General features: G+C 45.2%; 1 protein-coding gene across 4 annotated transcripts in view; it reads left to right on the forward strand.

Annotated features, from left to right (window-relative positions):
• TBL1XR1 (TBL1X/Y related 1) overlaps window positions 1-26,119 on the forward strand; it is a 176,168-nt gene that overhangs the window by 50,823 nt on the left and 99,226 nt on the right. The window contains exon 1 of one of the 4 annotated variants that reach the window (XM_083442258.1): window positions 25,461-25,566. The exons of the other annotated variants lie outside the window; for them this stretch is intronic. The gene's annotated coding sequence lies outside the window, so the exon portion shown is untranslated. Of the gene's footprint in view, window positions 1-25,460; window positions 25,567-26,119 lie in introns of those variants that run through there. 4 annotated transcript variants of the gene reach the window in all.

Consider the following 26,119-nt stretch of genomic DNA (forward strand, 5'->3'; position numbering starts at 1 on the left):
TTAGATGGCTTCAAAAGAGGATTAGACAAATGGCTAGTAGCCATGATGGGTCCTCTACAGTCAAAGGTGGTATGTTTCTGAATGCCAATTTCTGGAAACCACAGTTTCCTACAGGCACCTGGTTAGCCATTCTTGAGAACAGGATTCTGGACCGTATGGGTCCTTAGTCTGATACATCCTTTTACTAACACCGTAATGCAATAATAGTCAGCTCAACAAGCAGTTGAATAAATGCAAATGCAGTTGAGTAATTACAATAATAAAGGCCCATAGAAATAATTTTAGAAAGGAGATCGCAAAAAGTCAACGCAGTGCATATCAAGAAACGCAGGACCCAAATTCAGGTTTTGCTCTCTAGGGTAGAAGCTAGTGGCTTCTGGGAGGCAGCAACCCGGAAGTCATAAATGATAAGTGCTCGCAGCCACCTTGTCGATGGCTGCTGTTTACAGTTTGCAGCTTGAGTCAGCAGGAAAGGCTGTGATCTGCCAGTCTCATCAGAACTGCTCACCAGCATCAAGTGCTTGATAGAGGACATATTCTCCTCTCTCCCCCCCCCCCCCCACCTCATTTTTGGTGACACTGCAAACTCGACATCCTTCAGTCCTCCTGCTCTGTCCTCTCTCAGACTCCGCTTCTTTATCTGTGCATTGTAGCATCTTGTTTTCGGAGCGTTATCTGCATTTGTTTGGAGCGGGCGGTTTCTGCTGAATCGTGCTTTCCGTTACCTGGCGCGAGGCCTGTCTTCGAGAAAAGGGTTTTTCTCCTGGGTGCTCTTAATGAGTTGTTTTGCAATGATCCCCACTTCCTCCCCGCTGCAACCTGACGGCGTGGCATTCTTGAAGTCCGCCTAGCAAGCATGCGTGTTGCGATGTGGGCATTATCATTGTTTGGCAGATTCCTTCAGCATTCTTGGGAAATTCCCAGGCTTTGAGGAAGCGGACCTGACAGCTTCTTGACTGGGCAGAAGTGGCAATTTAATGCCAGCTCCAGTGGAGTGTTTCAGCCATGTTTTGCTGCGGGGGCTTGACTGACACAGCGACCTGGTGATGCGCTAACGCCCAGAGTTTCTGCTTGGTCTGAAATAATATCATTGGCCCTACGTTGAAGCAGCTGTCTGGAAATACAGTGGACACTCAGGTTGCGAAGGTGATTCGTGCAGGATGCACGTTCGCAACCTGCAGTGTCCGCAACCCGCAGCAGCGCGTCTGCGCACACGTGGGTTGTGATTCGGCGTGTCTGTGCATGCGCAAAAGGCGATTTAGCGCTTCTGCGCATGCGTGACTGCCGAAACCCGAAAGCAACCCGTTCTGGTACTTCCGGGTTTCGGCGGTCCGCAACCCAAAAAAACGCAACCTGAAGCGTCTGTAACCCGAGGTATGACTGTACTGAAAGGGGGCTGCTTTCTGCCTTCCAAGGGCAGCTAGTTATGCCTGTGATAGGGCTGATACGGACTTCAAACGGCTTTTGGACGCTGTATTGTGCAGCCCTAGCGCATATGATTCAGAGCCACAGATTCTTGGCCTATATCAGGGGTCAGTAACCCCTTTAAGCCGTGGGCCGGTCCACCGTTCCTCCAACCATGTGGTTGGCCGGACTATATTTTTTAGGGGGAAAAATGAACAAATTCCTATGCCCCACAAATAACCCAGAGGTGCATTTTAAATAAAAGCACACATTCTACTCATGTAAAAACACCAGGCAGGCCCTACAAATAACCCAGAGGTGCATTTTAAATAAAAGGACACATTCTACTCATGTAAAAACACGCTGATTCCCGGACTGTCCATGGGCCGGATTGAGAAGGCGATTGGGCCGCACCCGGCCCACGGACCTTAGGTTGCCTACCTCTGGCCTGTATATATAGTGTGTGATTACGGAGGAATTGCTTCTAGGTCTATGTGCTTAAGAAGCAAAGCTAAACTTTGCAGGCGGGGGGGGGGGGAGGTAATTGAAATTTTGCAACCTGTTTAAATTACACAATTATAGGCAAGCCCCCCATTTACGTACATTCGATATGTGTGTGACTGCACATATGCGCCTCGCGCTGAACCTGGAGGTGGCCCAGAAACGTCACCGGGGGGGGGGGAGTATTTGCAATGGTCGAGAGCCAGTGTGGTGTAGTGGTTAAGAGCGGTAGTCACGTAATCTGGGTAACCGGGTTCGCGTCTCCGCTCCTCCACATGCAGCTGCTGGGTGACCTTGGGCCAGTCACAGTCTCTCAGCCCCACTCACCTCACAGAGTGTTTGTTGTGGGGGAGGAAGGGAAAGGAGAATGTTAGCCGCTTTGAGACTCCTGAAAGGGAGTGAAAGGCGGGATATCAAATCCAAACTCCTCCTCTTCTTCTTCTTCTTCTTCTTCTTCTTCTTCTTCTTCTTCTTTTCCCAGTGGTATTTCGAAGATAAATGTGACTTCACTGACGTGTGCTGTGCCTCGGAATGTAACTCCTGCGTAAATAGGGAGTTGCCTGTAATGCGGTATTTTACCCCTAATCCCCTCTTGCGCTTCTTTAAAAGCATTTCTCATAATTCTGCGTCTGCCGGGTTGAGGACACTGAACCTCAGTGGTAAACCACTTGCTTTGCAAACCCCGACACAACCCTCGGGCTGGGTAAGACCCCACTTGGAAACCCCAGAGAGCCATTGCCAGGTGGTGTAAACAATTTGGAGCTCGATGGCCCATTGGAACAACGTGTTCTCGTTCTCTCTCTCTCTCTCTAATTTTTATGGGTTTTTGCACATGTTTTCCAAACATAACATCCCATTTTATACAATATTTCAAACCTTTCGCTATCACACCCTAGGACTTCCGTCAACCTCAACTAATGGTTTTCTAACTTCCTTTCTGATTTTGCATTTTATTTTAATAGTTATTGCTATAAAATCCTAAATAAATTCCTTCTTAGTCCTTTTTCGCAATAATTCATACACTTCTCCTTACAAAACTTCTTGCAACCCTACAAGCGATGTCAATTGATTACAGTTGTCTTTCAAATATATCATAAATTTCTTCCAATCTTTCAAGAAAGTCTGGTCTTGCTGGTTCCAAATTTTCCCAGTTAATTTTGCCAACTCGGCATAGTCGGAACAACACGGTCTAAGTCCACTTCATAGGCTTATAAGTATATCTTTGAGGCTTTACCCTCTGCAAATCTCCAGCACCACACCAGACGTCTGAAATTTAACTGGGCATTACATTGTGTCGTATACTTTTATATCCTGCCTTTCTGCTGTTTCTTGCCAACCAAGGCAGAGGATGTTTCCATGCACATTTTGCAAAAAAATAAAAAATGGTTAGAGCTGAATAAGGCTTATAATGAAAGGAAGTTGAGATTTCTGGAGCGGAGCCTTTTTTCTATGCTGTGGCATCGAGGCATGCACACACCTCATGTCTTCCTTGCGGTCTTCCCATGATCGTGGGAAACTGGACGTTGGATGAGATGTGGTCTGATCCTGCAGGTCTCCCGGCTTAGCATAAGAGTCCTGTTGGTTCCCAAGGATTCAGAGACATATTGCTTCTGAGCACATAGCCACCATGGGCACAGTGGTACCTTGGTTCTCAACTGTCTTGTTGCTCAAACAGCTTGGAACCCAACACTGCAAACCCGGAAGTAAGTGTTCCGGTTTGCGAACTTTTTTTGGAAGCCGAATGTGCTCCGTTTTGAGTGTTAACGTTTCCGTTTTGAGTGCCATGCTTCCGTTTTGAGTGTTACGCTGAGGTCTGTCTGTTTTTGCTATTTATTTTGCGTTTTTCTTTTTGAGGCTCTTTTTTAACACACACACACACACACACACATATATATATATATAATATTTATAAAGGTTTAGTGACTGTGTGGAACCCAGTTCAGCTACTGATTGATTGATTGCGTGATTGCCGTACATTGTTTATTACTTTCATTTTATGGATCATTGGTCTTGTTAGACAGTAAAATTCATGTTAAATTGCTGTTTTAGGGGTTGTTTTTAGAAGCCTGGAATGGATTAATCCATTTTGCATTACTTTCTATGGGAAAGTGCACCTTGGTTTTGGAACGCTTTGGTTTTGGAACAGACTTCCGGAACGGATTAAGTTTGAGAACCAAGGTACCACTGTAGTAGCCATTAATGGCTCTATGCTACCACTCTGTTTATGTGTGAAGCTGACTGCTCCACCAGCAGTCATGTTTATGTACTGTTTTTTAATTTTTGGCCTTAAGAACTTTGGTTCAATGCTCAAAACGCTGCACCAAGTCTAGAAATTCTGGTTTTGGTAGCTGATTGACTCTGAGTTCTAAATAACTTGATTATTCGTATGTTAGCACTCATTCTCAGCTTAAGAGGAAGTGGAAAATCGACAAATTTTAGTTCACAGTAAGTGGAGAACCTTTGTTGAAAATTGAAACGTGAAATGTGGTCAAAGTTTAAAGTCAGATGTCCAGATTGAGAGAGAGACTGTGTCTCTGTTTAAATCCTAAAAATGCCTTTAAATAAAGAGGACATTTAACTTCAGTTGCTGGGAACATATGCTTTAATTGACTTTAACCCCTATTAAATAATGTACATTTTTGGTTAATTTAAGGGTTGGGGCCCAATTTTAATCAGAGATTGAGATTTAAAAGCATGATTGTTTGTTTTTGAGGTTATTCTGGTTTTACCGGGAAAAGAGTGGAAAAAGAAAATAAATGAGTGCTGTTAGCAAAATGTTTAGAAAGCAGAATTCCGAGTCTTGATAGAATGCGATTATAAAGAATTGTAGATGTCAGGGTTGCTAGAAGGCAGATTTTACCTGCTATCCTATGGAAACAGTAGCAAAATTAATTCATGGAAATAATAAGTTTGGAGACCATTCCACCCCCCTCTCCCTCACCCTCTTTTTAAGAGAAGTTTTGTCTTCCAAATTACAGCCATAGAAGACAAGGCTTCAGGGATTCAGGGTTCTGTAGTGCAAATCCCAGAATGAATTTATAGTCTCCGTTGATCAGAGAAAACAACGCTTGGTGGTAAAGTTCACTGGTTCTGTCCTTGGTAAGGCAACCTTTGCTCCAGCCCATGGCTAATGAAGACTTTGGAGCGACTTCCCAGATTCTTGTGAGCTAGGTGTTACATGTGTGCAGATATATACCGTATTTTTCGCCCTATAGGATGCACTTTCCCCCCTCCAAAAATGAAGGGGAAATCTGGGTGCGTCCTATGGGGCGAATGCAGGCTTTCGCTGAAGCTTGGAGAGCGAGAGGGGTCAGTGCGCACTGACCCCTCTCGCTCTCCAGGCTTCAGGAAGACATCCGCAGCCTAGGCAGCCCTGCGGGAGTTCCTGTAGGGTTGTCTAGGCTGTGGATAGCAGTCTGCTTCCCGGAGCGCCGGGCACCCTGAAAGCAGAGCGCACGGCGCTTCAGGAACGCATCTGCAGCCTAGGCAACCATGCGGGAGTTCTCGCAGGGCTGTCTAGGCTGCGGATAGCAGCCTGCCGCCCGGCGCAAGGGGCGCCCTAAAGCAGAGCGCCCCTCGCGCCAGGCAGACATCCGCAGCGTGGGGAGCCCTGCAGGAGTTCCCCACAGGGCTCCCCACACTGCGGATAGCAGCCTGCCGACCTGGTTTTGGGGGGGGGGGAAAAGGAAATTTCCCCCCCTTTTATTTCCCCCCCAAAAAACTAGGTGTGTCCTATGGGACGGAGCGTCCTATGGGACGAAAAATACGGTAGCTGGTTTCCTTGCTTGGAAACAGGGTGGACTTGATTTAAATCTTTTTTTTTTTTTTTTTTTTACAGAAAGACTCATTCTTGTTGGTATAATCTTAATATTTACAACCAGATGGAGGTTTCATTTTTGGAACAATAAATTTTCAGAGTAGTCAAAAATTACTGATTTGGTTTTGTAGAAAATACATTGGCAGATAATTATGAAATTATTGCAAGGTATAATAAGTCAACTGTTTATATTTTGACAACTTTTCTGCTGCACTTCATTGGAAGGCGAAAAAGAATCACTTGCTTAATAACAATTTAAACAATTTATTTAACTAAATAACCTTATAGCATATGTATCCATGTTTGTTAACTGGATCCCGGCTATGTCCGGGAGATTGCAGGCGTATGGCAGACCTCTTTAAATGCACTTTTGCCATGTTTGGGTTTATGCAGGAGAGAGTCAGTGCGGGTAGTGACTGCTTTTAACCTTTTAAATCCTGGCCAGTTCCAACCATGGCCCCTGGCTTTAAAAAGTCGTCGGTGAGTAAGTGTTTTAGGTGAGGGGAAGGCCATACATTACCACAAGATTCGCAATCTAAAGAGGTGGTTTGTTCTTGTGTGTGAAGGCCCAAAATCTGAGTGCAGGTTGACGCTGTTTTGTCAGCGTCAGCTGTACTTAGGAAATAATTGGCTTCGTATATGCAAGAGTTTCAGGCTCGCAGATAAATTGTGTTCTGTGCAGGTTATTTTGCATGGGGAAACTGCAGAAAGCGGTAATTGAAATCTGAATCCATCAATCTTGTTATTTTTATTTTTTGCATAGCTGGGTTACCGCTTCTGATGTGTGCGGAAGCAGTAGTAGAAGTTGCTTAGGGATTTGAGAGCAGAAACAAAGGAACGACTGCTTAGATTGTCAAAAGGCGAAGGTATTTAGGGGGGCTTTTCAGTTCAGTCAGTCAGAGCCAAGCCTAGTGTTTACAAGCAGATACCGTATTTTTCGCCCTATAGGGCGCACCAGCCCATAGGCTGCACCTAGTTTTTTTTTTTGGGGGGGGGGGAATAAAGAAAAAAAAATTTATTTCCCCCCCAGGCGTGGGGCTGGGGCGGGGGAAGCCCGAGCTTCCACAGCCCCCAGAACAGGCTGCTATCTGCAAGCCTTGGGAGCCTGGCGGGAACTCCCGCTGGTCTCCCCAGGCTTTCGGATATCTGCCTGAAGCCCAGGGCACGCTGCTCAGCGCGCCCCAGGCTTCGGGATGCAGGCTGCTATCCGCAAGCCCTGCTGCGCTCCCTGGGTTTTGGGCTGCAGGCTGCTATCCGTAAGCCTGGGGAGCCCGGCAGGAACTCCCGCCGGGCTCCCCAGGCTTGCGGATAGCTTCCTGAAGCCTGCATTCTCTCCATAGGACGCACACACCTTTCCCCTTCATTTTTGGAGGGGAAAAAGTGCGTCCTATAGGGTGAAAAATACGGTACTTATAACTGAACTCTGGTAGCTCCTTTCGTAAAGGTAAAAGCTCTTTGGCACCATAGTGTCTTGGGCAGCAGTTACATTCAGGGATGGTGCTTATCTACAAAAGCACGTATAGCTGTACTGACCCCTTGGACCATCTTCTGCAAAACCATCCTCATCTTTCAAGTCACGAGGCTGACTTGAGTTCCCGCAATGACTTTCAAGATATCCCAGAGCCTTCCAGGGCCTGATAAGCAAGGTAGCTGGCTTAGTTAGAAACTCTTTCTGCACTGGGAAAACCTGGCTTGAAATGAGCTTTTAAGCTCCCTGCTTTGCGTGCAATTAATTTGCGGGATTTCAGTCGGCCAGCTTTCAACCGCGCAAGGTTGGAATTCCACGTTAAGGTGGGATTGTAGCGTACTCGTGTGAATGCTGTGCTTTGGAGTGGAGAAGTTGCAGGTGCAAGAAGAGTTAAGGACTCATTAAACCCTCCTGATTCTCAGTGCTAAATTAATCCCCGTAGAAAGTTTAAACAACTGTTGTCCTAAAGTACGGATGACTCACCTGAGGCTCCTCCAGATAAGTAGAACACCCCATCAAGCCAAACATGGTTATTGGTCCAGAGTGAATGGAGCTGGGAGTCTTAAAAGCATCTAGAACAGTGGTTCTCAACCTGTGGGTCCCCAGATGTTGTTGAATTACAACTCCCATCACCCCTAGCTATCAAGGCCAGAGCTCAGGGATGATGGGAGTTGTAGTCCAACAACATCTGGGGACCCACAGGTTGAGAACCGCTGATCTAGAAGGTCCATTAAGCCATTTCTGTGATAAGGCTTAGTTATGTAGATATGTGTCCATTGTAAATAGTGTGCTGAGTGGAAGCACTGTGTAGTCGTCAAAGTGGGCTAACCGCTGCTTCTCCACCTAAGCTGCCTCACAGGGTTGTTGTGGGGATCAAATGAGGAGCCGGGGAGATGCATGCCACCATAAAGCTCCTTGGGAGAAACGTTGAGCTAATAAATGCAGGAAATAAAAAAGGACACGTCTCCTTTGTTGACTAATAAACATTTTCAGCTGCTGTTTTGGTCCTAAAAAGTCAACCATTAAAAATGCAATAAAAGCAGGAGCAGGATAAAACGGGCAAAGCAATAAAACAGCAGGGGAGGGCAGAACTGCAAACAGAAGCGAAAGCTTGGCAAAACCAGAGGAAAAAGTCTTGCAGGCAGCTGACCTGTAGCCAACTAAACCTCTTGTGGAAGGGAGTTTTGCAACCTGCGTGCCACATTAGAAAAAGTCCCCGTCCCCTCTTTTGACAATTTGTGCCTCTTGAGGGTGATGAGACACATTGCATAGCAGTATTGAGGAATCGGATTGTTCAACTGGCCCCATATTTAACAGGCAACACACTGCATTTTATAATCGCAACTGGGAGCTAGTGCGGTTGAGCAGCAAAAAGTGAGCTCCAAACCCTATTGTACACTTTGCTTCTGTTGAAGTTTCTGAACACTCTTAAAAGACAGCTCCATTTACAGGAGGGGTGGGGGACCTGCGTCCCTCCAACTTTGATGGACCACATCTCTCATCATCCAACCATAAGCCCTGCTGGCTGCGGCTCCTGGGATTTGGAGTCGGCATCGCTGAAAGCTAAATGCGCCTGCAGAATTCTTTACCCCATACTATCAAGTGCTCAACATCAAAAAAACTAAGATCATGGCCACTGGTCCCATCACCTCCTGGCAAATAGAAGGGTAAAAAATGGAGGCAGTGAGAGATTTTACTTTCTTGGGCTCCATGATCACTGCAGATGGTGACAGCAGTCACAAAATTAAAATATGTCTGCTTCTTGGGAGAAAAACAATGACAAACCCAGACAGCATCTTAAAAAGCAGAGAAATCACCATGCCAACAAAGGTCCATATAGTTAAAGCTATGGTTTTCCCAGTAGTGATGTATGGAAGTGAGAGCTGGACCATAAAGAAGGCTGATCGCCGAAGAATTGATGCTTTTGAATTATGGTGCTGGAGGACACTCTTGTCCCATGGACTGCAAGAAGATCAAACCTATCCATTCTGAAGGAAATCAGCCCTGAGTGTTCACTGGAAGGACAGATCCTGGAGCTGAGGCTCCAATACCTTGGCTACCTCATGAGAAGAGAAGACTCCCTGGAAATGACCCTGATGTTGGGAAAGATTGAGGGCACAAGGAGAAGGGGACGACAGAGGACGAGATGGTTGGACAGTGTTCTCAAAGCTACCAGCATGAATTTGACCAAACTGCGGGAGGCAGTGGAAGACAGGAGTGCCTGGCATGCTCTGGTCCATGGGGTCACGAAGAGTTGGACACGACTAAACAACAACAACAACAACATCAAGTGCTTAAAGTTTTTGCTCACAACATGATTGCATACGATGGCCTCCTCCCTTTAGCGAGGAGTCGGCACAGCCAGCAGCTGCCACACAGGAGACATTTGTGGAAGTTCCACCTTCTTCAAGGAGCTGAGCCCAGGCAGGTCAGTGGGCTGCTATGCCCCTGAGAGAGAGCCCCAGATCTTTTCACTGAGTGGTGGTGTCATTGCCGCTGCTTTTCAGGTGAAGCCACTTGGATCCTGTTTGTGGGTTCCTCATAGGCTTCTGGATGGCCACTGAGATGGCAGGATGCTGGGGTAGGAGGGCATTTGGTCCAGTCCTGCAGGGCTCTTGTATGCTCAGCTATTTTCTTACCTTAGTTTTGTACTTGTGCATGTAAGACTTGACAGTGATGCCTTAAAGCAGCGGTTCCCAGTTAGCTAAGTCCTGCAGACCCCTTGTTTTTCCCCAAGCCAAACCATGGACCCCCCTACTTTTGAAAACTGGGATAACTCCATGGCAATAATAATAATAATAACACTAATAATACCTTTATCTTTATTGTCAATGTACAACCTGTGTACAATGAAATTAACTGGGTCTACCTCCCCTCCCCACAAACACTCACTCTCATTACACTCTGTGTGCTTGTCCCACAACACACCAACCCCGAAAGTCAGTTGCACTATATTATTTTCTGTTCAGCAGCCTAACAGCCCACGGATAGAAACTGGTTTTTAGCCTCTTGGTACGACTAATTATATTTCTATATCTCCTGCCCGAAGGTAGAAGATTAAAGAGGTGATGGCCGGGGTGTGAATTGTCCCTGAAACTTTTTCTCATTCTCCTAAGGCATCGATCCCTTGTGATGTCATCTAGCGGGCTCAGGGGACAGCCCATGATATCATGCACTGTGTTAACCACCCTCTGTAAAGACTTTTTGTCTGTGGCTGTCAAGCCAACGTACCACACTGTGATACAATATGAGAGGACGCTTTCTATTGTGGACCGGTAGGAGGTCATCAATTGTTGTTTAACATTGTTCTTTCGCAAGACCCTGAGAAAAATGGAGTCTCTGTTGGGCCTTCCTAACCACCTGAGTTATATTGTTTTTCCAAGTGAGGTCTTCACTAAGCTAAACTCCCAGGCATTTAGAGGAAGAGACTCTCTCCACACAACCCCCCCTCCCCGATATACAACGGGGCTAGTTCCTCTTCCTCCAAAAGTCCAACACCATCTCCTTTGTCTTGCTAATATTTAGGTGGAAGATATTCTCTAAGCACCGTGTAGATACTTTTTGAACCTCCCCCCTGTACACTGATTCATCAGTTTTCTGTGGTGCCTCAGACCCCTTGAGTAGGTTATGCGGACGCCCCCCCATCAAGTAAAGCAATAGAAATACTTAGACCAATCACGTCAGTTCTGCCCCCCCTAATAAAAGTCCTGCCCCCCCATCAAAAATCCTGACCACACCCATGTCAGACGCCCTGTGGTCCTCGGACCACCAATTGCGAACCACTACATTAAAGCAAGCCTTTCTCAGTTTCCTCGTACAGGTAGCTAAACAACAACAACAAATTAATTTGTTTTGGAAGCAAGGTGTTGATGAGATGCCAGGTTAGCACAGCTTTCTCCAATCTGGTTCTGTTAAGATGCTTTGGACTACAAGCCCCACCAGTCCTAGCCAGTATGGCCAGTGGTTAGGGATGACAAGAGCCATGTACACAACAACATCTGGAGAGTGAGGAGGGCTTTGCCATGGGCAGGATTAATTCAGTTGACTTTCTGTAGTTTTGATTTGCCTTATTGATTTGCCTTAGAAATGTTGGGTGCTCAGTAACCATGCACAAAGCACAATTTTTTATTATTATTTCTCTTGCAGCGTGATACAGTAGTCAGTGCTTTTAATGCTGGAATCTTTGTGCATAATACAGTGGTACATTGGGATGTGAATGGGATCTGTTCCAGAGCCCTGTTTGCATCCTGAATTGAACGTAACCCATGTCTGTGCGTGCGTGGGTCACATTTCGGCGCTTCTGCGCAGACGCGTGACATCATTTTGATGGTCTGCCCATGCGCGCGTGGCGAAACCCGGAAGTAACGCGCTCCATTACTTCCGTGTCACCGCGGAGCGCAACCTGAAAATTCTTAACCCGAAGTGTATTCATCCCGAGGTATCACTGTACAGCATACTTCCGAAACGATAGACACAGCCTTCAGCAGCAATCTGTGCTTCAGCAAGTTTGAATTTATGGACGCATTCACTGCTGGGAGGGTTTTACTGTGTTTATTTGTTGGAGGTACCCGTGAGTGTGAACTTGCAACCCTGCGGAACAGCAGACACAAAGAATTTGGTGCTGCTAGTGGTTGTGTCGATTGGGGTTGGAGAGGACCTATGAATCTGGTGTGGTGTAGTGGTTAAGAGTGGTAGTCTCCTAATCTGGTGAACCGGGTTCGCTTCCCCGCTCCTCCACATGCAGCTGCTGGGTGACCTTGGGCTAGTCACACCTCTCTGAAGTCTCTCAGCCCCACTCACCTCACAGAGTGTTTGTTGTGGGGGAGGAAGGGAAAGGAGAATCTTAGCCGCTTTGAGACTCCTTAGGGTAGTGGTAAAGTGGGATATTAAATCCAAACACTTCTTCTTCTTCTTCTTATATAGTCTGAAAATTAGCAACTTGTTCAGCCATGGCTGTACAGTCATACCTCGGGTTACAGACGCTTCAGATTGCGTTTTTTTGGGGGGGTTACAGACCTGCTGAAACTCGGAAGTACCGGAACGGGTTACTTCTGGGTTTCAGCAGTCGCACATGAACAGAAGCGCTAAATCCGCGCTTTGTGCATGCGTAGAAGCGCCGAATCACAACCTGAGCATGCGCAGACATGGCACTGCGGGTTGTGAATGCTGTGGGTTGTGAACGTGCCCCCTGCACAGATCACGTTCACAACCTGAGCGTCCACTGTATCAGTTTATATCAGTGGCGTAGCGTGGGGGGTGCAGGGGGGGCTGGCCGCACCGGGCGCAACATCTGGGGGGGGGCGCGCTCGCACTCGCAGCTCTCTGCCCCCTGCTAAAATCCACAGGTTAGGGGGCGCAAATTACTTGCCTTGCCCCGGGTGCTGACAACCCACGCTACGCCACTGGTTTATATACTACAACATTATACAGGTGCCCAGTCCCAGGTGTTGTGGGTGGAGGATGCTTTTTGAAAAAATGAAATGCCAGTTGCCTTGTTTACACGTTGCATTCTCCCCCTGGGGAGTTCTCGTTCTGCAGCAAAAATCTCCCAGGATTTTCTTAGCTCCGCTAGTGTTGCACAGATGTTAACTTTCCTTGGCTTGGGCTGGGGAAGCAGGATTCCTAGAATTCAGCCCTCCCCCTTCCTCCTCCCCCCCAGCTGGATTCAACAACATGGGCCTCGCTCGCCCTTTCTGCAAGCGGGTGATTGCCCAAGTATTCACTACAAAGGCTACTTGAGTGCAGTATGTTCCCTCTGACGCAGGGATTTTTATTTATTTATTGTTAGATACCACATAAAGCTAAGGAAAGCAAAGTTCAGGAACAGTATCAAATGTCTACTGAACTTCCGCCTAAGTTTTCCTTCTGCAAAATTAGAAAAGTTCACTTCGAGATAGCTTTTCTGTCTTATTCTCTCCACCCACCATAAAGAGCATCCGTAATGTTACAAAGATGTTGGCGGAAAATACGTAGGGTATAGTTTAAGAAAAGAAAAGAAAAGAAAAGAAGAATGGATTGGGTTATGGACATGTCTTGCAGTGCAGTCCTATTCCGGTCTACTCAGAAGTAGCATTTGGTTCCGTGAGACTTTCTCTCAGGTAGTGAGTACAGAAGAGAGCCCCTTGTAGTCTTATGGCGGATCCGGGTTCTTGATCCTCAGTGTTTGACGCACAAGGCAACAAAAGGTGCAAAGCCCCCAGACAAAGTTACAATAATAAAAGTTCACGATGCAAATCAGCTTTAAAATGTATTGTTAGGTCCATTTAGTGGAACTGTAGTCAGCTGGCTGGGGTTGCAACGCTGGTTAGTGATTGTGATAATTATTCAAAGCACTGATGATATATGTACTGTATATGAGATACTTTTGACAAGCTTTTTTATTTGTTTTTTTTTAAAAAAAACCCCATTCCTCACAAAGCACTAGACATCTGTGCTTGGATGTGTACCATATTTTAATTTCTTTGTGACAGAAAATAGCAAAATTTAACTCCAGTCACGAATGCGCCTCTACATAGATGTTGGTAGTGCAGGGATTGTTGCAGAAAGTAGGACATGATTGTATTCATGCACAATATCTGGGGAGAAGGGTGGGTTTCAAATTTGTTGTTATTGTTATTATTACCGTGATTGCTGTTATTAAATCTGTATCCCAGTTATTCTGTGGAACAGGACCCTCTATGGGCTGCAACTGGTGTCGTGTTCGGTTAGTGGACAGAGAACAGCCTCATTTAAAGCAGTATCATGACATGACACTTTAAAACAGTCATGGCTTTCCCCAAAGATGCCTGGAAACTAGTTTGTAAGGGTGCAGAGAGTTTTTAGGAACCCCCCCCCCCAAACAGCCAAGTGGTTTAGCTTAGCGCAGACATCGCTAACTTTTTCAGCGTGGGGCCGGTCCACTGTCCCTCAGACCTTGTGGGGGGCCGGACTATATTTTGAAAAATAATAATGAACGGATTCCTATGCCTCACAAATAACCCAGAGATGCGTTTTAAATAAAAGCACACATTCTACTCAGGTAAAAACACCAGGCAGGACCCACAAATAACCCAGAGATGCATTTTAAATAGAAGGACACATTCTACTCATGTAAAAACACGCTGATTCCCGGACCGTCCGTTTGCTGGATTTAGAAGGCGATTGGGCCGGATCCGGCCCCCGGGCCTTAGTTTTCCTACCCATGGCTTAGCGTTAAGTGAGAACTGGGCTAACCTGTTAGCTAGAAGTCAGGGATAACATGGAGAATCTTATGGACTCTGTCAATAGCAAAACTTGGTTCCATCTCGTGGCTTTTCTGAAGAAAGCTTAACCGCAAACTCAAAATTGGACACGCTAAGCCCAGCCATGGTTTTAGTGCAGCAGCAGCAGCAAAATGGCTGGGGGGGGGGCGGACGGACCCAAAATATATTTGCTTGTTTGTTTAATGTATTTATATCATGCCTTTCTCCCAAGTTGGGATTCAAGGCGGATTACAGTATTTCGAAAACGTCGTTTTAAAATACCAAGTAACAGAAACAAAATAGTTACAATACAATAAAAACACATTCAGAGCCAGCATTTTTAAATACTGATTGCCCTGATAGCAGGCCGCTTGTCAACATCATCTGCACCCATTGTTTATTTTGTGTTTATGTTCTAGTACCATCAGCAAACTGAGCAACCTTCCTATTTTTCCTAGGCCCACACACACCCTGCCTGGGTTGACTTAGTGTGGCATCTGAACCAGGCAACTGTGTGTCTCTCCCTGCTTCTGGATCCAGGAATTGCAATCCTTTCCCCTCTCACTTTTCTCTGTTTCTTTTCAATGTATTTCTCAATAGTGTATTTTGTTTGTTTGTTTACATCGAAGAGAACAGTATATAGTGCTAAAAAAAAAATTGTCCTTTTCCCCTAAGGGGATAACTTTATTTTTGTCTGGGCACTGTGTGTGTGTGTCGCATAAGTCCCTCTCCTTGCTCAGGTTGTGTATTTTCCTGTTTTGCTTTTCTAGAACACTTTGGAACGTGACGATCCCAAGGTTGGCTGTGTTATTAATTGCAGGTTAAGTGAGTTTAGAAAAATAGAACGTCCCTCATGGTAGCATCTGGTACACCTTCTACCAATTAGCAGTAGGAACATCCATCACACAGCAAAAAAAAAAATCAAAATCAAAACAAAAAAGGTTGTGTAATGCTGTTTCCGATGAGCTGCTCTATGGAAACCAGAATAGGAAGCGAGCAAGGTGAGAATGTGAGGGGGATCAGGCTGTCAGGTTACCATGGCGACGATATACGGGATGGAGCATCCGTCACCCAAGCGATGGAACTGCCAATTCCCTTTTTCATAGGTGTGAGCCTTTGGAGATGAATATTTACCATATGTGGGCCAATATTTGCTAAACATCCTGTAGAATCTGAGTGGCAGGGTTGTAATTATATTATTGAGCACACATACAAGCATCTGATAGGGTTACCCCAGCCCCCACTCAGGCACACGTCTCAGTGAAAGTGCGTTTAAGCTGTGCTCCATTTTTAAAGGATTTGTTCTGTTACGGTTTCAACCTCTTTTTTTTGGGGGGGGGGTGTTCAGATTTCCTACATAATTATCAGGCCCAGTCGCACCCCAGCCCCTTTCTCACGCATCTTAAATATTAGCTTTGTTCAGCCTTTTTTTAAAAAGATAATAATGAATATATAATATACAGCCAAGCACACTCGTAGGAAGTAGGAAATTTTCCCTCTGGTGGTGGTAATAATAATAATAATAATAATAATAATAATAATAATAATAATACAGTGGTGCACTGCAAGACGAATGCCTCGCAAGACGGAAAACCCGCAAGACGAAAGGGTTTTCCGCTTGCAGAGGCGCTTCGCAAGACGAATTTCCCTATGGGCTTGCTTCGCAAGACGAAAAATGACGAAAAAAATTGAATTTTTTTTTTGCTCCAAAACCCCTTATTTTGAATCGCTAAGCTGCTAAAAGCATTTTAGCAGCAAAACCGCTAATCCCCCACCCCTTAAAAAGCCGTTTTTAGCCCTTAAATCGCCAATAGTGCTAATAGCGCTACTCCGTCAACGGGCTTGCTTCTCAAGACGAAAAAACCGCAAGACGCAAAGACCTGCGGAACGGATTCTTTTCGTCTTGCGAGGCACCACTGTAATAATAATAATATCTTCTTAAAGCAACAGAAGCATAACATGCGCCGGTGGACAAAACCTGCCTGATTTCAGAGCTCAAAAAGCAGTGGCAATTGTTGGAGCCTGTATTTCTCGAGAGACAATGGAGTGTACCTCTGGGGGTGAAGTCAAGTTGCTGCCTTAGCAGCACTGAAGAGACCTCCTGTTATGTACTGATGTTGGCTATTTGCAGTTTAGTAGCGCTGTAGAGAGCTTGCTGGGGAGACCATGCATTAAAAAGAGACTAAAAAATAACTTTAACAAGGTTTTAATAACAAAAACAAAAACTCCTTTTACACTAAAGATAACAACAAACATGACCCAACCACCAACCCCTCCCCCAGGGCAATGGGAGAGCTAGGTGCTGCTCTTTATATACTATACCCAATTGCTGACACAGCTTGATTAACACAACTCAGCAGCACCTGCTATGTTTCACAGCTGTAAGACTGGGTCTCATTATTTGCCCTGGCCCTGCCCCTTAAAGACATACACAACTTGTGAAACAATAATGAACCTTCACATTTTAAAGTGACCATTCAACAGTTCTCACTCTGGGCCAGCAGGGGGATACTGTAGATAGTTTTCACTCAGGTCCACATATGCAAATAAGGGATTGAAAGTGACGTTCAGTGATTGGATAGTTACAGAAAGTTGTAACTGTTGCTTTGTAGTTGAGCTCTATATAATCGCTGTGTTGTCTGATACGTTCATCCACAACTTAACACTTCCCTAGGGTGCAAGCTTGGGTATTGTCTGTGGGGGTCCTGGGCTGCCCAGACAACAAGACACATACACACACCCCCGGCCTTGCTGATGTGGTCCAGAGGAAAGCAGAGCAACACATTTGTCACCAGCTGGGCTATAGGAGTTGCAGGAAGGAGGCGTACAAGGCACCATCCAACCATCTTAGGGACTCCAGAATGCGGCAGCTAGACTGGTGACTGGGAGCGGCCGCCAAGACCATATAACACCGGTCTTGAAAGACCTACATTGGCTCCCAGTACGTTTCCGAGCACAATTCAAAGTGTTGGTGCTGACCTTTAAAGCCCTAAATGGCCTCGGTGCAGTATATCTGAAGGAGCGTCTCTACCTCCATCGTTCTGCCCGGACACTGAGGTCCAGCGCTGAGGGCCTTCTGGTGGTTCCCTCACTGCGAGAGGCCAAGTTACAGGGAACCAGGCAGAGGGCCTTCTCGGTAGTGGCGCCCGCCCTGTGGAACGCCCCCCCCATCAGATGTCAAAGCGATAAACAACTACCTGACATTCAGAAGACATCTGAAGGCAGCCCTGTTCAGGGAAGTTTTTAATATGTGACATTTTAGTGTATTTTTCATCTGTGTTGGAAGCCGCCCAGAGTGGCTGGGAAAACCCAGCCAGATGGGCGGGGTACAAATAATGAATTATTATTATTATTATTATTATTATTATTATTATTGTTATTATTATCCACTCCAGATTTGTGTCAGGTTTAGCCTTATCTTCTCCTGAAGGTATCCCACAAGGCAGTAGAGATTTAGGATCAGAGTGTTCCTTCTTCTAGATCGTGGGTAGGCAAACTAAGGCCCGGTGTCTGGATCCGGCCCAATCGCCTTCTAAATCTGGCCAGCGGACAATCAGCGTGTTTTTTACATGAGTAGAATGTGTCCTTTTATTTAAAATGCATCCACCCCTGTTGATCCCTCACATGTTGCTGACGGTCTTGGTGAACCACTTAAATCATTTCCCTGCCTGCCTCTTACAGTGGTTGCAATGTGCTGTGCTGGGTGCTGTATGGTTTTAAAATGTGCTTTTCTTGCTGCATTTATATATTGCATGTCATTTTATCGCATTAAATTTGAATGCCGTAGAGCTCGCCCAGGAAAATGTAATAGAAGAAATGGAAGCAGAGATAAAAATACAATTGAAAACCTATCTGAATATGTAATGTGGACATGTTGTGGACCACGTGAATGACACTGGTGGTCCACAGATCAGTTTGGGAATCTCTGCGATAAAGAATAAAGAGAAATGGGTATTTGGGGGGTGTATGTGTTTGTGTGTGTCTAGGTCAGGGGTCAGCAACCCGCGGCTCCGGAGCCGCATGTGGCTCTTTTACACCTTTGCTGCGGCTCCGGGGCGGATACTAGCGAGGGGAGGAGGCGCATTGTGCGCCCCGACACTCCCCACTGTGGCGTGCACTGTACTGGCTGTGACGCCGCATGGGGGCGGTGCGTGCGTTAGTCACGCACCGTCCGGACGTCACCTTCCTGCCCGCTACATTGTAAGGGGCATGTACGCTGGTCACTGCATTGAAAGGGGGCATGTACGCCGGTCACTGTTTTGAAGGGGAGTGAAGAACACAGAAACACAAAAAGGTAACTTGTTAATTTAACGTTTATTTCTATGAGGAGGAGTAATTCTGAGGGGTCAAACAAAGAAATAATAAAAAAAAGTGACAAAAAAGTTATTTTTATAATGACGAGTTTTGCGGCTCCCAGGTTTTTTTTCTTCGGAAACGGGTCCAAGTGGCTCTTTTTGTCTTAAAGGTTGCAGACCCTTGGTCTAGGTAGATAGGTACGTAGGCAGATAGATAGATTCACAATTTTCCACCCGTTGCATTAATGTTAAATATGTTCCAAATACTTAGCTTATTTGAAATGTTTTATAGTATACCTTGCGCTCCTGTTACAAACCCAGGTCTTTAGACAGTTCACAACAGAGCTGAAAACAAAGCAAATAAGCCAAGACAGTGCGAGAATCAGGATTATCAAATCAACAGAGAAGGGCCAAACACATTTGAAACGGAGATTGTTGCAAAGGCTGCTTTAATGCCAATAAACAGGGAGAATGTTGGAGTTTTAATCGGCTTGTACCCCAAATGGATAGCAGGGACACAGCACTGCCTGCTCACCTGGGGGAGTAGCTCCGAAAGCACGGCACACACCGGATCATATTTTAGGAGTGCGGTGTGTGGCAAAATGTTCCTTTATGCCAAGGAAATGCATAATGCACTTTCTGAACTCTTTGGGGAGAAAAGGCATGTTTTGAGGTGAATTCAGAGTGTCGTCTTCCTTGGTGAGCACTCATAATAATAATAATAATAATAATAATAATGATAATAATAATAATAATTTTTTATTTATACCCCGCCCTCCCCAGCCAAGGCCGGGCTCAGAGCGGCTTACAAGCAATAATAAAAACAAGATGAATGATTACAACTTAAAAACAAAAGTAAAATACAACATTAAAATAATGGAACATTAAAATATTAAAATGTAGCCTCATCGCAGGAGGAGAAGGAAAAGAAAAAAGAAAGAGAGGGAGGGAGCCGAGTAAGATTGTCTTCCATAAACACGGTTTTAACAGTGAGTTGGTAAGTGACTGTGGAGGCCAATTCTAGATCCACGCGTCCTTCCACAGTGGGGACATTGGTTTTCCAGGCGGGAGCTGATCACGGTGTGGATTTGTCAAGTGTGCCTTCCTCGTAGCACATTCCTCCCTTGCGTCCAGAGTTCAAGTGTCTTCAAAGCCTATCGCACCTTTGGTAAAGGCTGTTCTCCAATTGAAGCGATCGCAGGCCAGTGTTTCCCCGTTGTCGGTCTTTATACTACATATTTAAAGATTTGCCTTGAGGCAGTCTTTAAACCTCTTTTGTTGACCACCAGCATTACACTTTCCATTTTTAAGTTCGGAATAGAGTAGTTGCTTTGGAAGACAATCATCAGGCATCCGCACAACATGGGCAGTCCAACGAAGTTGATGTTGAAGAATTATTGCTTCAACACTGGTGATCTTTGCTTCTTCCAGTACACTGATATTAGTTTGCCTGTCTTCCCAAGTGATGTGTAAAAATTTTTGGAGACAGCGTTGATGGAATCTTTTGAGGAGTTGGAGATGGCTTTAATAAGTGGTCCGTGTTTCACAAGCATACAGTAAGGTTGGTAGTACAATAGCTTTGTAAACAAGCATTTTGGTTCCCCTGCGAATGTCCCAGTCCTCTTGAAATGGGCACGTGTTGGAAAGATGGCCTTGTGATTCCTGCTGGGGCAATCCTGGGAGGGCGCTGAAGTGGTTTCTCCCCAACTAAGCCTGCTTGTCTTGTCTTTAGTGGTGCATCACAGGACTGTAAGGCTCCTGTTGGCTCAAACACGCACGGTGTGCGTTGGGTTGTGACCTAGGCCATGTTCATACTGTCGAACATGGCTGGCAGTCCTGTGCGCATGTCCGTGGGAGTAATGCACCATTAACTGAAGTGAGTGGCGTTCCTGAGTAAACACGCACAGTAATAAATGCCATCAATCAGCTAATCAGTACCAATGTATAAGATGTATTATAAATGGTGCATTGCGTGTTAACACAGTAAGTAAAAAATTGATTATTATTTTCTATCCAATTTATATTCCACCCTTTCTTCTGAAAGGTAGGGGTGAACTTTGGAAATACGGCATAGTGAGCGAGGACAAAATTTGGCGCCCTCCCTGAATACTTAGTTTCACAATAATTAATTTTGGTACAGTTGCTTTTTAATGGGTTTTCTCTTTAGATATAAGATTATCTATCTACCTCTATTCCCTCTCTATCTGTCTATCTCTATATCTATCTCTCTTATCATCTATATCTGTCTATCTGTCTATCGATATCTATCATCTATCTATCTATCTATCATCTATCTATCATCTATCATCTACCATCTATCTATCATCTATCTACCCATCTATCTACCTATCATCTATCTATCTAATCTCCCTTTTGGCTTAGCACCCTGCATGAGGGAACCACCCGCACCACCCTAAATCTGGCACAGGTGAAGAAGTCCGGGTTTCCATCTGAAAATAAGTATTAAATATATTGAATTCCAACAAACCCACACAACTGTTATCCTCCTCTCTCTCATTTTCACACACACACACACACACACACACCACCCCCACTTCACAGGGAAAATTCTTTCCTTCCATGGTTTTAAAATTTTAGGAAAAATTTCCCACTCTAGTCTCACCAGCCCAAAGTTTGCAGAGTTTGTTGACATAATAGGTTACTTTGGGTAGCTGAAATAGGAAGAGGAAATTGCCCTAGGGTGCCTGAGTTATTTATTTTTTTGGGACTCCGCAGTCCCCAGTGACACCCATCTTGTCTCTGTTCCCCACCCTGCAACCTGCCAGCTTGAAAACATTCCTCTGCAAATCCCTGGTCTGCGGCTGTTACAGAGAGAAAAGTTAAGAACAGTTGCACTTGCCAGCTCCCCAAAATAGAGGTTTTAAATAGCTGCGTACAAAAAAATGCTGTCAGCCAGAATGTCTGGGATTTGACAAATTTTTAGATGTGTGTGCATGCATATATTTAAAATGCCATGGTATGTGCTGGAACGCTCCTGTAAATAGCACAATTCAATGTCGTAAGGAAGTGTTACGACTAAAATTGACTCTCTCCATAACACCCATTCTGACTGAATGCTCAGGAGGAGTTGGTGGGTGCTGAAGGAGTCAGCAATTATACATAGTAAACCAGCCCAGGTTGGTTGAAGGGAACTTGTCGAGCTTGGATGAGAAACTCGCCAGTTCCAAGGGCTGCAGTCCCTGTGTGTGCACTTTTTAGTAAAATCTGTGCTCATGAAATTCTGGCTGTGCATGTACCCCCCCAGTCCTGTGTGTGCATGCTGGATTGACAGCACACTTATCTGTGCTTGAAAATCTAACTTGGTTTCCCTGCTTGCGATTGCTTATCAGCCCTCTTAACATTTCTTAATCACGTCTGACTGTGGTTACACAGGGAGTAGCTTGCTATCACTTAGACCAGGGTTTCCCAAACTTGGGTCTGTAGCTGTTTTTGTTTTTGTTTTGGACTACAATTCCCATCAGCTCCACCTGGTATGCAGGCTGAGACCCTACCTGCCAGCAGACTGTCTTGCCAGATTGGTGCATGGTCTAGTTATCTCTCCCTTGGACTACTGCAATGCGCTCTACATGGGGCTACCTTTGAAGGTGACCCGGAAACTACAACTAATCCAGAATGTGGCAGCCAGACTGGTGACTGGGAGAGGCCGCCGAGACCACATAACACTGGTCTTGAAAGACCTACATTGGCTCCCAGTATGTTTCCGAGCACAATTCAAAGTGTTGGCTTACCTTTAAAGCCCTAAACGGCATCAGTCCAGTATACCTGAAGGAGCGTCTCCAACCCCATCATTCTGCCCGGACACTGTCGGTGCCTTTTGTTTTGCTTTTGAAAGGTTTTTCCTCTTCAATTCAGTTGCTTGCTAACTTTAGCCGACTTGCCAATCTTGGTGTAGCCTGTCTGGCTGTTCAAATGGTATAAGGAGCCTCTTGACAAGTGCCAAAAGGCTAGAATTCTTTGGTTCAAAGTTTGTACGGTTACTATTTGATGGCTCAAATGACTCGGGATTGCAGTATCTCCCCATGTGAACCAATCTGGACCCTCTCTGCAATCATAATCTGAGGCCCTTCTTTGTGTGCCTCCTCCGTAAGAGGGCCTTTTCTGCAGCGGCTCCCTGTTTGTGGAATGCTCTTCCCGGAGAGGGTTGCCTGGTGCCTTCATTATGTATCATCAGGCTCCAGGCGAAAACATTTCTCTATAACCAGGCCTTTGGTTATGTCCATTCTGTGGCCGTTAAAATGTGTTTGTGGGGTTATTTTGTTTGATGTGTTTTGTGTTCTCATTTTTTATTCTTACGTTATGAGCTGCCCTGTGATCTCTGGATGAAGGGTGGTCTACAAATCTTAATAATAACAAGTTGGAAAAAATACGAATCTGAGACGGCATCTAATCAGCTCCAGCCTACATTTGACACACTGCAAGTGTGAAAACTTGAAGACTTTCTTCCAACCTCTTCCAATTAAGTGTGGAGCAGGAAGGAGGAGATGCAATATTTCAAAGCTGTCCACTCACGTGTAGATCTTAGTGATGTGCTGAACCTTTCCCCTGTCTTTTTCAGTGATAAAGGAGAGGGGTTGTTGTTGTTTAGTCATTTAGTCGTGTCCGACTCTTCGTTACCCCATGGACCAGAGCACGCCAGGCACTCCTGTCTTCCACTGCCACCCGCAGTTTGGTCAGATTCATGTTGGTAGCTTCGAGAACACTATCCAACCATCTCGTCCTCTGTCGTCCCCTTCTCCTTGTGCCCTCAATCTTTCCCAACATCAGGGTCTTTTCCAGGGAGTCTTCTCTTCTCATGAGGTGGCCAAAGTATTGGAGCCTCAGCTTCAGGATCTGTCCTTCCAGTGAGCGCTCAGGGCTGATTTCCTTCAGAATGGATAGATTTGATCTTCTTGCAGTCCATGGGACTCTCAAGACTCTCCTCCAGCACCATAATTCAAAAGCACCAATTCTTCGGCGATCAGCCTTCTTTATGGTCCAGCTCTCACTTCCATACATCACTACTGGGAAAAACATAGCTTTTACTATACGGACCTTGGTCGGCAAGGTGATATCTCTACTTTTTAAGATGCTGTCTAGGTTTGTCATTGCTTTTCTCCCAAGAAGCAGGCATCTTTTAATTTCGTGGCTGCTGTCACCATCAAGGAGAGGGGTAGCAGGAGCAAATGTAAATTGCCTGCAAAAAAGGCAGGGGGAAGAGAAATTGTCAGAATTCCTGCTGAGGGAGCAAGGCTGTTGCAACTTGCTAAATGTATAAGGTGGCAGAGTGGTCTTTTCTGCATTTGTTGAAAACAAAATCCTTCTGCCCACATGCACCGCAGGGCAGGCTCTTCTCAGAAAGGAAACATGCTGGTGGCAAGCAGCAATTCACAAGAATGCAAGGACCCTGTATGCTCCTCCCGAAGATGCCAACACAATGTGTATATGCCAACTGTAGACTTGCTATTTTGTGGAGCAAATTGTGCCTGTTGCCAGCTTGACGTTCCTCACCTACCCAGATGTTTGTGGTGTCAACATGTTGCAGGGTGAGCGTTTGGCATGCTGGAAATAAGAGCAGATGTACCGTTCTATTTAGGGAGTAAAGGGTTTAAAAAAATTTCATTGCAAAAAAAAATTCATTGCAAAAAAACCAGGGGGTAGGAAGAAACATGCTTTCCTCATGGGGTTCTTTGTGTTAAAAAGGTCATTTGTCAGCTGCTGATGTTGCTTGCATCTGATTCTTCTTTACTTCTTGGGCTAGATTTTGCTGCTGGACTTGTTAGCGTTCCTTTATTGCTTAAATCTGTTGCTTTACTGCGTTTATTTCTCAACATCTGCACACAACTCTTGACACTTCCCCTTTTTGCCGAATAGCAGGACATAAACCTTTTATATTAAAACACAGTACCAAAAGAAACGGTTTGTTCTCTATTTCCGAAACTTAAGTGGCTGATTAAGAAGTGCTTGGAAATGATGTACAAGCAGTAAGCGAAACTGCAAGAACCACATACAGTGGTACCTCGGGTTACATACGCTTCAGGTTACAGACTCCGCTAACCCAGAAATAGTACCTTAGGTTAAGAACTTTGCTTCAGGATGAGAAAAGAAACAGCGCGGTGGTGGCGCAGTGGCAGCGGGAGGCTCCATTAGCTAAAGTGGTGCTTCAGGTTAAGAACAGTTTCAGGTTAAGAACGGACCTCCGGAATGAATTAAGTACTTAACCCGAGGTACCACTGTAATGAGAAGCTGCCTTAGGCCCGGTCAAGACTATGGGCTCGTCTAGGTCACTATTCTCTTTTTAGGATGGCTGTAGCTCTCCACGTTCTGTGGCATCACCTCTGTCCAGACTTTTGAAACTGGAGGTGCGAAGGATTGAACTCTGGGCCCCCCGCAATATAAAACACAAGTACAATCACTTTGCAGTCGTCCTTGCCCGAAGGTGGTGGCAACCATAGCAGATTTAAACAGAGCACGTCGTTCCACCCTTAAAAGAAAAGTTATCTATTTGTAAGATTTCTTACCCTCTTAGGTGTGTTGTAGGAATACAGTGTTAGATGTTAGAGTCTTTTAAAAGTGGGAGGGGACGGTTGGTATGATTTTTTTAAAAAATGTTTTTATTATGTATAATGCTATGTAAACTATGTTTTTAACGTTGCGCACCACCCTGCAATCTTTGGATAAAAGGTGGTGTAGAAATTGAACGAAAATAATAAAGTCGCGGTTCAAAACTTGAGCTTATTGTTTTTGGCGAAGGAGGTGTCTCGCCATTGGACAAGGTAGATGTTCATCCATGATGTTGGAAATTTATGGAATATTTTGTGGTGAGCTACTGGATGCAGTAATTGGTGCCCCCATACAATTAAGGTAGTCTTTTTTAAAAAAAATTAAAGCGTGATTCATTAATATGCAGCGGATTACAAATAGTTGCATTTTTAGTTTTCAAGTTCCGATTGCCTCGGGGAAATCACAGACATTAATTTGCAGCCGTAAAGATTAAACAGGTAAAGTCAGCGAGTAATGCTAATGTGTAGCGTAATTTCTTATTGCCTGCCTGCCTTTTGTGTATTGCTTTCGCTGTTCTCGGAAGACTCAGCACCGATGGTTGTATTCTGTAATAAACCAGCGTCAAACGTTCGAATTGGATGGGGGAGGAAGACAATAACAAGAGGAGGGGCTAAGACGGGGGTCAGCAAACTTTTTCAGCAGGGGGCCGGTCCACTGTCCCTCAGACCTTGTGGTGGGCTGGACTATATTTTGAAAAATAAATAAATAAATGAACGAATTCCTTTGCCCCACAAATAACCCAGAGATGCATTTTAAATAAAAAGACACATTCTACTCATGTAAAAACACGCTGATTCCCGACCGTCCTTGGGCCGGATTGAGAAGGCGATTGGGCCCGATCTGGCCCCTGGGC

Source organism: Podarcis tiliguerta (assembly GCF_965153285.1).
Source record: "Podarcis tiliguerta genome assembly, chromosome: 5".
In the NCBI taxonomy this organism is placed as follows: Eukaryota; Metazoa; Chordata; class Lepidosauria; order Squamata; family Lacertidae; genus Podarcis; species Podarcis tiliguerta.